General features: G+C 47.2%; 1 protein-coding gene across 1 annotated transcript in view; it reads left to right on the top strand.

Moving 5' to 3' along the window:
* Positions 1 to 13,323, top strand: part of KCNH5 (potassium voltage-gated channel subfamily H member 5) — a 234,387-nt gene that overhangs the window by 32,207 nt on the left and 188,857 nt on the right. The window lies entirely within an intron of this gene.

Genomic DNA, 13,323 nt, shown 5'->3' with positions numbered 1-13,323 from the left:
ATTTTGCTTGTTCTTTGTTTGCCAGCAATGATGTCAGCAGAGCTCTGGTGGTTGTGCTTACTTGTTAACAGCTGCTGCAGATGGTGTTCATTTGAATGTGCAGTGGCCTATTCAAATAAGCACTCTAGACTGATCTCAGCTTTCTGGAAGGGTGAAAAGAACCTGCTTATACTGTCTGTCTTGATCCTGAGGCATATTCTGTGCTTCATGGCTGCTGTATGCTAAGTTTATATATGCTATTTTTCTAATGATACATAGTGCACACTTGGTTAAGGGAAGTAATATCTTTTTGCAGGCACATGCAAGATTTGTTTTGAATTTGCCTATCATTATTTATTCTTCACCTTTCTTCCCACCCTTCCCAACACCCATCCCAAAGGTGGCAAAGTCTGTGCTGTTATGAAGAGCTATGAACCCACAAAGCTTTAAAGAGAAATTTTGGGTGTCATTCAAATGCAAAAAACCAGCTCTAAATGATTTGCTTACAGTGAGGCCAATGTCTGATCATTTGTGCTCAGGTAACTCAAAAGTTACTGAATATATTTATCAAGCTGCGTGGAGAGGCTGATGACTGTGTGTATCAACTTCAGGGGAGATGGTCAAGAAATAGGACACAAACCTGTATGCTTTGTCACTACATTTTACCAACCAAATGGCAAGTGTGAACTCCTCATGCCCTGTACCAGCCTTACCCTGGAGTCCCAGGCAGTCCTGCTGGGCATTGTGGTATGTCTCATCACCCAGGCAAACGTGCCTTTGTGCTAAATGGTCCCGTGCACCACAGAATCACAAGTAATGTTCAGGTTACTCCCAGTCCCAAAGGACTGGTTACTTTTCCCAGGTCACTTGTACCTTAGCTCTCTCATCAAAGATTATTCCTGTAGCCAATCCTTTATTAAAGTAACTAAGCTTATTAACTAGGAGAAAGAAATGAGAGAATTATATATAAAGTTAAAGTGAATAACCATAAACACAAAGGAGTTATGTTTAAAATATAAAAAGATAATAGATATTGCGTAATACACAGTTACTTTGTGTCCATGAGGGCTAACCTAGGCTAAGCACTTAAAAATCTTTTGCTTATGCTTAAAAATTTTGCCCTCTCCACATTCCAAGTAGCATAGTGATAACAATTTTTCTTGAAACAGATTTTTATTCCCCTTCCCCTAGGACTCAAACTGATGAGATGAGGATTTGTGCATATCCCTTTTTCGTAGGGGTTTCGTTTTGGGTGGCAGGAGGGGGGCAGTGGGTGTACCACATTGGCTTGTCTGATGCACATAGGCAGGAGTTGACATCTACATTGACAGTTTTAAAGCAAAACACTTAAAATAGTGCCTTATGTCATAGGATACAAATAACATAAAGGGTTTAATGCATGTATCAGTGTACAAATATTTCATAAAGGCTAAACACTAAATACATTCTTATAACTTTAATGTCTGTTTTGACGATGCTAACACACAGGTGATCCAGACAGATTCCCAGTGATGAATTTATCAGTGCGCAGTGAGGTCTGGGGCCCGGGCATGAGTTGTCACTTGGTCTGCCGTTATTTACTTCATACTCTCAGTAAACAAACAAGTGTACAAGTGTATAATTTCAAAAAAATCCATCTTTGAGGTGTGAGGAATTTCTGCCCAGAGGTGAATTCTTTGTAGAGCTGTAAGCACACGAACACCTGAAATGGAACCACCTTCTCAGCCATTGTCATGGTGCTCCTGCCATTAGAGTGGAATTCATATCTGGCTAATGTTTCTTCATTGCACAACAAACTCCAGGCTGGGAAGCATGCACCTGAGTGCTGCTTCAACTCTGAAAGTGACTTCCTGAATCTTTCAAGGTAAATTCCAGATAATTAAAAGAATTTCTGAATGGCCAGCAGCCACCCTCCATAGGAACCTCAGGGCCCCCTCTCAGAGCCCTTGAAGGGATCTCAGGAGCCCAGGGTGATGGAAAAAAAAAAGGGGGTTCCCTCCTGGACCAAGCCAGAGCTCAGAGACCTCCTGGGACTGTTGAAGGAGGAGGAGATGCTCTGGGAGATGGGGGTAAACTGGTGCAATGCCACAGGCTTAGGTTGCCTGGTCCATGGTCTCTCCACCCTGGGACACTCTGAGTGGACTCCAGACCAAGTCTGGAGCAAGGTTAAGGAACTCCGCCAGGGGTATGCCAGGGCCTGGGATGAAGCCATCCGCTCAGGGGCAGGTCCTGCAATCTGCCTCTATTACAGGGAGCTCCAGATCATCCTTGGGCCCTGGGACAGCTTCCTGCTACCTGTCTCCCTCGACACCTTAGCGGAGCAGCGGGAGGCAGAGGCCCAGGAGGAGTTGGGACCAGAGAGCCAAGGCCAGCAGCTGTACATCTTCACAGAGGGGGACCTGGTCCTCAGTGTGCCCTCCTGGTCAGCCAGGGACCATCTGGTAAGTACCCAGCAGGGCGTGCACCCCAGTTTCTGGGGTGGGGACGACACAGCTGCCAGTGTGCCATGCACGTACCCAGTGGTCCCAGCCTGGGCACATCCCGGCTGGCCATGGTCCCTGGTACACCATGATGGCTGCCAGTGACACTCAGCATCTGCCCCCTTGGACGTCACTGTGAGCTGCATGTGTGGCAAGAGGTAGGTGGGGCTGGACTGCACCTCGGGACTGTGCCACATGGACGGGGACCTCTCTGCGCTCACGATACCCCATGGTCACCGTGCATTTGGATGGGGGACAGTGCCCAAAGGGGCACGACTCTCGGGGCCATGATGAGGGACTGATACGTTGTCTGTTTCTCCATATAGCTGCATCATCTGAGGGCAGGCAGAGTTCCATGCCCTGCGTTGTCCTGGGCAGCCCTCTGGATGCAGCGGAGAGGGCCCAGGCCACCCGTACAGCAGCACCACTGCATGCCTGCAGCTGAAGACCTTGTAGGCGGTTGGGGGATGACACTGGCAGCTGCCGACAGGCCGAGGTCGCTGAGTGATGTCTTGAGCTGGAGGAGGCTGGCTTGGCCTGGCGGAATGCAGCCTGGGACAGGCTCATCAACAACCTGGAGGGCATAACTGGCATCCTCCGGGAGCACATGGCAAACATGGCCTGCATTCTTGCTCCCCCATTATTCCTCTGCTGAGCCCCCTGCCACCCTGCGTGCTGTCCCCCTGCTGAGCCCCCTGCCGCCCCTCCAACCAACTCCGCGAAAGCCCTCCCACAGACCTACGTGGCCATGCAGCCCACCCCATCTCAGTCCCGCTGTGGACCCCAAGCCTCGGGGAAGAGGGGATCCTGGGGCTGACGGGGCTTGTGGGTTTCTGCCTCTGCCCTTCAGTGATACTCCTAGCTCCCTTCCAGGTTCAGGTGCATCCCAGCCCCCAGTGTACATAGTTTGTCCCTCTTCCTTTTTGAGTCTGAAAACAACTGCTTGGTTATAGTTTATAGTAAATGGTTTATTTTTCAAAGATCCCCACGTCTTGTGCTCTTTATGGAGAAATGGGGGCGGGGTTTGATGTGGGGGTGTGGTGGTGGTGGAGGAGATGGTGAAGGGTGGCTGTGTGAGGAGGATGGCTGTGGGTGTGGGCCAGGGGGGCCCGTGAATGAAGCTCTCCATGGAGAGCCTCCCTGATAGAGACCCATCCCAGTGGGTCTGGTAACTGGGGGCTGCGGCCAGCTACTCATACCCAGGGCTGGACTCAGCCGCTCACTCCTGTACAGAGGCTTTCCCCTTACCCTCCATGATGTTGTGGAGGGTGCAGCAGGCACCTACCACTTGCGGCATGTTCTACACCCTGATCTTCAGGTACAAGAGGAGGCACCGCCACCACCCCTTCAGGTGCCCAAAGGTTCACTCCACCATGGTGTGGTCATGGATCAGCTGGGTGTTGTACAGCTCCTGGGTGGGGTCGCGGTGGCCGATATATGGCTGCATTAGCTATAGCTGCAGGGGCTAGGTGGTGTCTGCCACCATGCAGAGTGGTATGGTGATGTCCCTGACTGGGAGCTCCTGCTGGGAGATCAGGGCCCTGGCCTCATGTGCCAGCAGAGGCCCAAATTCTGAAAACATGCATCACATGTCTGGCCCGCCCAGCCCACATAGATGGTCATGAACTTATTTTTGGGATCCACCAGGGCCTGGAGCACTACTGAGTGGTAGCCCTTTCTGTTGATGTAGTGGCTGGTGGTTGTGTCGTGGGGAACGGATGGGGATGTATGTCCCATCCAGGGTGCCGAAGCAGTTCAGGAAGTCAAGTGCAGCAAATCACATGACGGCTGTGTCTAAATCCCCGATGTAGATGACCCATGTAGATGGCCCAGATGACCTGTACGGGATGGAGGATGTGCGCTCTCGTGAGGGCATGGTGGGGAGTTCCTGGTCCCCACCCCTTCCTGGCCTCTGCCACCCAGGGTCCCCCTTGTTCAGGAGCCCCCTCCCCATGGTGGGTGTATGACCCAGCCATAGCTTACCTCAAGGACAGCCGCAGTGGTGGCCTAGCCCACTCCAAACTGGTGTCCCACGGAGCGGTAGCTGTCCCTCGTGGCTAGCTTCCAGATGGCTATGGCATCCCTCTTTTTGAAGGAGAGGGCAGGCTGCATGGAGGTGCCCTAGTGTCTGAGGGCAGGGGCGAGCCTGTGGCAGAGCTCCTGGAAGGTCTGCCTGCTCATCCAGCAGTTCTGCAGCCATCTGGCATTGTCCCACGCCCCCAACGCCAGCAGCTCCCACCACTCAGAACTGCTGGGGTGGCTCCAGAGACACTGGGGCGCCTTGGAGGTGCTGGCAGGACCCAGGGTGGGCGGACTCCCTGGCCCTGGGGGTGGGGCAGCTTGGTTACCCAAGCAAGTGGGGGTGGCCGTGGCCATCACAACTGTGCACAGCATGGCTAGCACAGTGTCCAGGATAGCAGCATCCCATGCCTGGAGCAGCTGCTGGGGCTCCACTGGATTGTGCGCTAGCCCTCTAGTTCCTGCATGGGCTCGGCTTGGCTTGGGGCAGCTCGGCAGACCTCAGCGTGTGCAGGGTGAGGGTGTTGTGGAGGGGGCCTTTAAGGAAGTGGCTGGCTGCGGCCCTCAAGAGGGCTTGTCCGCCGTGCGACCCTGTCTGCGCAATGTCCTGCTCCATTCTTCCGAAAGAGCACCCGGAGCTGTGTGGATTCCCCTTTATCAAAAGAACGGAGCAGTCTTCCATAAGAGCAGATTTGAACTGTCGTTCAAATTTTACCCTTTTAAAAGAGTGCTGTCGTGTAGACACAGTTTAAATGTTGCCATCCATATGTGGGAGAGAAAACCCAGCACTGTTGCATTCCCTTTTGTGTCTCAGATGAATGAGTCTGTATCCCCCCCGCCCCCCGCCAACTGCACTGGAATTACAGCCCTACTTTGTCAGCTGTAGTGCTGTAGGATATGCATAATTCATTTTTCTTGCAGATAACATCACAGTGCACTCACAAGCGCTCAGAGCACTTCAGTTTTGAATTGTGGGCTTGATATATAAATTACAATGTGCTGGGAAATTCAGAAGCGTTTATACTGCTTTAAAGTACTAGAATTTGTAGTTGAAAGAATTTGTTTTTTAAAAGACTTCTTTGTTTTGAGAGTCTACCAGGTCTAGGAACATACAGAACACATAAGTAAAACATATGCACAATGTAACTATGAGTGGTGTACTTGAGTTAGTCTATTATTTAAGATATCTATTTCATTTAAGATGAAAAATTCAATAACAATAAAATATTGATACTTTTATGTATTAATCCTGCCATACGATGTACTCTGCAGTGTCGGCAAGTATATTGCCACGCCCTAAAGCCAGGGCTGTTCCTTTAGGAGGTGTGGGGCCCAGAGCAAGTCACCTGTATGGGCTCCCCCTTAAGATTTTTTTTTATACGTGTGAAATCTGGCTACAGTAGATTTCAAGGGCAGCTTCTGTCTGCAGGTTAAATAGTAATAACACCCAGCTGTGTAATTACAAAGTTGTATTGTAGCTCTTTTTATCATTATAATTGTTCATATAATAAAAACATGTCACTGATTGTGATCAGTGTCACACTGCTTTCATTCTGAAATTCATCTTTCTGAATTTCCTTGCAGCAAACTCTGCTATCAGATTATGGTAATCCAGGTTTGATGCTCCTTCCTTTTCAATGGACGGAATGGCAAGTCCCCCTAGCCTCTTTTGAGACATAATTGGCTGTAGGCAGCATTCCCTGTAAGCTGCGCACTTGTGTGGCTGCTCAGGAGAGAGATTCAGATGCTGCCCAGCTGATTAACAGAGCACCCACAGCTAGGTGTTGTTTCTGCTGGTGGTGCACATTCACACATGCCTCAGTGCACAGAAAGAATGATTCCGCATGTGGATGGGGAAGAAAAAATCTGCACAGGGATGGGAAAGATTAGGGGAAACATTGGCTGTAGGTAGTTTTTAATTTTTAATTTGGGAAAACTTTGCTCCCCTGAAGCTACTGTTACTGGGATTGTCAACAAAATCCTGTCTGCAATTGCTGTGTTTGGGAAGGCACTTTCAAGTGATTTAAGAAATTGCTTGTTCTCTTAGATATGAATTCTCATAGCACCTGAAGTTGTTTTTCCCCTTTGTCTTTGTGCCTGCTAGTGCTAGCTCAGAGTATGGGTGTATTGGGGTGCAGAAATAAATGAGAGGAGGAAGCCTTATTGCAGGCGCCAGCCCTCCCTGCCCCCTGAGGAGCAGGGCCTCCCAAAAGTGTGGGGTCTGAGACGACTGCCCCACCTCATCCCATGGCTCTGCCTACAACTATAATACATCACACTTCCACAAAGCAGAATCAAATAGCATTTAGAATAACAGCAATTAGACAGTGACTCAGGTGATAGGCTCAGATACAGAACCTCTTCCTTCAAGGTCATGGGCTTCGATGTGGCCCAGGTTGATGGGTTGCCAAAAAGTATCTCCTTGATTTTGGTAGTGGCTTCAGTCCAGCGTCCAGTGGGAGAATGTCCACATCACAAAAGTTGTCATTACAGCTGATGCTTCTGTGGGCAGTCTGAGCCAGGATGGAGCTTAATTATTATATCTGACTTCTGGAAGTGATTTGTCTAGGCCTGCACCTAGAACCTCATCTTTGCTGCAGCCAGTGCTGTACGTGCTACATTGACAAACACAGGGCTTAAGTTTCCAGGGCCATCCACTAGTCCTTTCCACATAAAATAAATTCACTTGAAATCTGGAAATGCCAGTTAAATGCCTCATTAAAAGCCTGCATGTTACATACAGAATCCATAACCACATGAACTGTAAGATATTTATAGATTGTTAATGTTTAATGACAGAATAATTCCATTGAAAGAAAATCTAACACACCGAGAGGTACAATTAAAATAAAAGTTGATATAAAAGAGGAATGTTATTTCATCATCATCAATTACTGTGGGATCAGCGCCCGTTGGTGTCTGATGCCTCTCTCACTATTTCCTTCCAATGTTATTTGTTTAAATGGATACATTTTCTAAGCTGATACCTCCTAAGCAATATATGAAATAATGAATATAATTTTGGGTGTCCATGTTTCTAATGCTTTTTGTGTGAGAGTGAATGTACTAGCAGCTCAGGTCAAAAAGCTGCACTTATTATTGATCTTAGATCTAAAAATTCACATTAGTGGTGGAGTCGTGAAGCTTGTTAGAAAAAATTGGATAATAAATATGAAATGTTTTGCCTTTGAATGTTTGTGCATTGTGGAATCACAGTTAAGCTAGAGGAGAGGCTGAAAACATGTATTACATAAAAACCTAGTTCTTATGTAACCCTTTTCATCAGCATAGCTTAAAGCACTTTACAAAGAAAAGCAGTATCATTGTGCCCATTTTACAGATGGGTAAACTGAAGTATTGAGCAGTAGAGTGACTTGCCCAAGCTCATCCAATGATTATGCATCCATTTTGAGTTGACCAATGACTGGCTTGGGAGTTCAAAATGGGTGTGTGACCGTTTGTTAGTACGCATCAGTGGTACATGCAAAAATGGAAATCATGCCTAAGATGTATCCTAGTATTATTGCCTATTATAAAACAATGGATTACACAGAATTTTGAAGTCAGTGGATTCGGCCTAATACCACTGAACTAGATGAAATATTTTAGCGCATGCTGAACCATATCTTGCTCCTTAAATAGTCTCATTGGCTTCAGTGGGCCTGCTTGTCAAGAAAGCTGCTACTTAATGCGTGCAAAAATCTCACAATCTGGTCCATTATTTTCTGCTTGCTTTGTTCATTTGTTTTTATGGCCCATTCCCTGGTAAAGCTACAGTACAGTAGAAAAAATTATTATAAAGAACAGCCCATTTCACTAGCTACCCTTTATCCATAATAAGGAACAAACATCCAGCTAATGTAATGATCTGATTGGCTGAACATCCATAAATGATTTAGAATTGCACATATTTACAAGTGAGGCTGGAAACTGATCTGTCTTTCTCATTTTATATCTCCAAACTACCTGACTCTTAAAAATTGCTAGCTCTTTGCTTTAGTTTAGCTCTCTGTGGCATAGAATATAGATTGTTTAAAGTGTTATGTGTTAACCACTTCATGCTCTACTGCAAGATGGCAAAAAAGGCCTTTTCATTGTGTCAAGGTGTTACTTATGCTCCTGTGGGCAGGAATCAGCATTAGAATTGGGAATTGCTTTGATTAGCCTTTTGTAGTCTCTTTGCACAGATTATCATTGTTAACCTAAGCATTTTTACTTCAGATTATGATCTTAGATAGATACTAATGTGATGCATTGATTTAAATACCTTCATTATTTCCTTTATTTAGAAGATCAGGCCAGCTTTCACAAAGAGGTTAATTGAAACCCAGTAGAGATACAGTAATGTTTTCTTAAGGAAAACAAATCATGGCTGGATTTTTAAAAGAGCAAATATTTTAGTAATCACATCCCTGAGACTTTTAAACTCTTCATATTCCCTTAACAAGTAGAAAGTAAATTTGTCCTCCATTTTCAGATGTGCCAGCCTGTAAGACCCACACTTGGATGCTCAATGGTAGTTAGGTGCTTACCTCCCACTGAGCTAGGGGGCCTCAATACATCTGAGGTTCTGGGCCTATAGTCCACGCTTTTGTTTCTAAATAAACTGTACCAGATACCTAGTGATGTTAACACCGCCAGTTCCCACTGAAGCTAATAGAGTGTTGGGAATCAGGAACTAACCCAGCACACTGGTCACTCTTTGGCCAATTAGGCCCCCTGGGAGGGCCTGGTTAAGGGGACGCATTTCTGATTTCTACATCAGATTGGGGCTGAGAAACTAAGGAGCTAGTTAGCTTGTTTACAGGGAGATAAGATAAAAAAGCAGGAGAAGGGAAAGACAGAGAGGGAGCTGGTGGGCAGATGAACAAGCAGGCTGGTTAGTAAGGCCTGATAAAAAGGAGCACTTTGGAAGGAGACACCTTCCCCATGCACTTTGGGGAAGGGGTGACAAAACTGATGAACACTGCAGTACGGTGACTGCACCACTATGTACAGGGTGGAGGAGTGAGACTCTGCAAGCGAGCTGTCCAGTGTTACCCATATGAGCAGCAGTCTCGACGTGCTCTAGCAAAGCAAGGAGGTCAAGAGCCATAGGACCCCCGTCATGCTTGGTGGCTTGTCTAGGATCTTTCCTTTATCCATGCAGATGAAGGATGTGATGGGGGAGCTGGTGTGAAGGATCAGCAGGCAGAGAGATGGAGCAGGCATTCCAAAGGCTGCTTGAACAGCAGAAGGGAGTGCAGATGACCTGCCATACTCCCATTTGAAGAGGAAACTTCTTGCTTCCAGCAGCATCAACAACAACGAAACCCCAGCAGGAATTTGTAAGGGAGCAAGCCCAGGAGCAGCAACGATGATCAGAGTTTACACCAGAATGTGTGGGGAGGCCTGCAGTGGGGATTGGTGATAGTGTGCAGTTGTAGGCCTCTGCAAGATGGGTGCCACAGCCAACTCTGCGGCCTCTGTGGTCGTGTTGGAAAGAGAGGCCTTGAGGGCAGGATGGGACAAGGATTCTGGGTGCTATGGCTAGCACCCTAATCTATGGAGAAGCTCAGAAGGCCTGCGTGGCTCTTGATGACAAGAGATGGAGAAATGGTCAAAGAGACTAGGGAGGCTAAGTAACAGGAGAGTTTGCAAACAAGGGGTTTACGTTCCCTGGGGGTTGGCAGGTTATGGGCACAGATCTGTGGAGGAAGGCCAAAGAACCAACATCCAGAAAGAGTGAATTGGAGAAGAGGGAGGAGCCCAGAAGCACACGTCTGGGATCCCGTCTATTCAGTGTTACCAGTGTGGGCAGCGCGGACACGTCAGAAGAGACTCGCCATACATGGAGTGAGGGTTTACAGACGTACGTGGTTGGTGCAGGATTCCCAGCGGGGAGGGAAAAAAGGAAGCTACTGACTGTTCCTGGAATGCTGGGGAGGGGGCATCAAAAGGATTGAGTGGACACTGGCTCAGCTCGTTCACTAATCAGGTGGGAGAAGATGAAAATTTCTTAAAACAAGAGTGAGGCTTGAATGAATAAATGAGGACAGGTCACTCTGCTGTGTGCCCCGGGTACCTCAGGAAGTTTGGAGGGAGTTTCAATGGAAATGGGGTGTGGCAGCAGATGCGTTGCCATGTTAGGTGCAGAGTAGAACCTCTTCCCATGAGGGAAGCAAAAGGGCACCTGCAACACTGGAGGAACGACATGACACCTGTGGGAAAAGAGCAACTAAACATAGAAGGGCTGGAAAACTATTTCCTGGTGAGAACACAAGCAAAGAGAAGGTAAAAGAAAGGGGAGTGTCTCAAGAGGCAAAGGAGGAAATAGCCACAGAAGCTAAAGGTCACCCAGATGTGTTACCAGCAGTCCTACTGACAAGGAGATGGGATAAAAAAGCACAGGAAGGAAGTGTAAGGAGTCAGTAGCAGGAGAGGGACACTGATGCAATGAGAGAAAAAAGGCTAGTAGGGCCTGGCAAAAGGGAGTGCTCTGGATGGAGCAAGTCTCCTTTGGAGAAGGGGTGTTAGAACTGGGTAACGTTGCGTATGCTGTGAAAATGCTCGTATGTAGAAGGTGGTGGCGGGAAAGGCTGTAAACAGCTGCATGGTGGTATCTGTAAGAGAACAGGTCTCATTGTAAAGCAAAGAGGATGGAAGCAGTGGGTCCGCTGTTGCTGAGAGTCTGAAAATCAAACCACTTGAATTAAGTGTCAGAATATCCAGGTTCTAAGTTTTATATACTAGAGTGTGACCATTATGTGTTCTTGTGTTGGACAGGTCCTTTCATTGCTGCCGAAGCATTAGCAACATGCTGCAGCTCAGTGGTACTGAAGAGCTGGCTTAATGGGGTAGCGAGAGCTTCTGCTCATGTAAAAAAAAAAATCATCAGTGGTGCAGAACTGAGGCAGTGTCTGTATGCTGCCTGGCCCCTGGCATGTCCTGCATGCCTAGGGACAGAGTGAGGGTGGAGCAGTTGCTAGCAATTGCCTATTGGGGCCATGGTCAGCCAGAGGAATAGGTTAACTTGTTAGATTCCAGGGCCAGAGGAGATCATTATGATCACCTAGTCTGATGACTTGTATAACAGCTCACAAGACTTCCCCCAAAATAATTTCTAGAGCTAATATTTTAGAGCCACAGCCAGTCTTAATTTAAATATAGTCAGTGATAGAGAACTCACTAGGTTAAAGAGTCTCCAGGTTGCTTTTATTTATGCAGGGTACGTTCCCAGCCCTGAGCCAGGCCCAGGATCTTGGGGTCTGCCAAAGACGTGGCTTCAGATAATAGTTAACAGGAGAGGGTTTTATTGAGCAAAGCCACTTTAAAGGAAGCTGGCATTCTTCTGCTTGAAATGTCCTGTACAGAGGAAGCATTCTTGGAGAGACTCGTTGTCGCACCTTCTTTTGACAATTTTTCCACCTTTCCATCTTCTATATTGTGTATTGCAAGAGCTGCTTAAAGCTACATGGCCATTCAGTCCATTCATTCTGAAACACAAAGGGGCAGCTTTACATAAGAAATGTACAAAAGTGTTCATACAACCACTTGCTCATCAGCCTGTATTTATATTAACAGAATGTTGGGGTTTGAAGAGGGGTTGTGAAATCTCCTCCAGCATGTGTTAAAACCAAAGTTGGTAGAACTTCATAGTGCACAGAGTAAGTTCAAAGCAAGGAAATAGAATATAGCTCTATCAACTGCAGGTCGGGACTGATTTCTTTCCATGCCACCTGTCCAGCATAAAGCAGAGTTAGTCAGCACCTTAAGAGGAAAGGTGCATTGTCATAAATGACACTCTTAGGCCGTGTCTACACGAGCCCCAAACTTCGAAATGGCCACGCAAATGGCCATTTCGAAGTTTACTAACGAAGCGCTGAAATGCATATTCAGCGCTTCATTAGCATGCGAGCGGCCGAGGCGCTTCAAAATTGACGCGGCTGACGGCTGCGTGGCTCGTCCAGACGGGGCTCCTTTTCGAAAGGACCCCATCTACTTCGAAGTCCCATGAGCTGATGAGAATAAGGGGACTTCAAAGTAGGCAGGGTCCTTTCGAAAAGGAGCCCTGTCTGGACGAGCTGCGCAGCTGTGAGCCGCGTCAATTTCGAAGTGCTGCGGCCGCTCGCATGCTAATGAAGCGCTGAATATGCATTTCAGCGCTTCGTTAGTAAACTTCGAAATGGCCATTTGAATGGCCATTTCAAAGTTTGGGGGTAGTGTAGATGTAGTCTTAGATTAGTATCAAGTAGGAAGGCGGGTATTAGCATGAAGAGGGTTTCACTGAGGATAATTAGGGCTCAGTTAAAGTTGTTCTGGCTTTTCCACTATGTAAAGCCTATAGGATCAAGCCTTATCTAGTAGTAAGTTTGTTCTAGGCAAGGCACCATACTTCACCTGTAAAAACAATGAGAAGTCCTGTGGCACCTTGTAAACTAACATAGATTAGAGCATGCAAGTCACGGGAGGTGATAGTACTGTTCGACAGAGTCCTGGTTAGGTTAGTAGGACAATGGAACAAACTACTTAGGGAGATTGTAGAAGCTTCTTCACTGGAGATTTTCAGACATAGATTGGGTAGCCATCTGCCTTGGATCAATTAGACAAAACAAATCCTGCATCTTCCAGGGGTTTACGCTAGATGACCCTTGCTGTTCTTATCCTCTGGTGTTATGATACCACCTTTAACTTCCTGCAAGTGCAGGAGTCTCAATCTGAGTATACAGGTAGGATTGAAGAAGGTTTCGATTGACTCCTCAGTTTAAGGATAGAAGATTTCCAAGGACAATGAGATTACAGTGGTGCCTGGGATAGACCACACTGAGAATATAAGCAACAGGGCAGACAATTCCCCCAAATTGGT

The sequence above is a fragment of the Carettochelys insculpta genome, chromosome 6 (genome assembly GCF_033958435.1).
Source record: "Carettochelys insculpta isolate YL-2023 chromosome 6, ASM3395843v1, whole genome shotgun sequence".
In the NCBI taxonomy this organism is placed as follows: Eukaryota; Metazoa; Chordata; order Testudines; family Carettochelyidae; genus Carettochelys; species Carettochelys insculpta.
The sequence above is the reverse complement of the archived record's forward strand: the minus strand, read 5'-3'. Positions and strand labels throughout refer to the sequence as shown.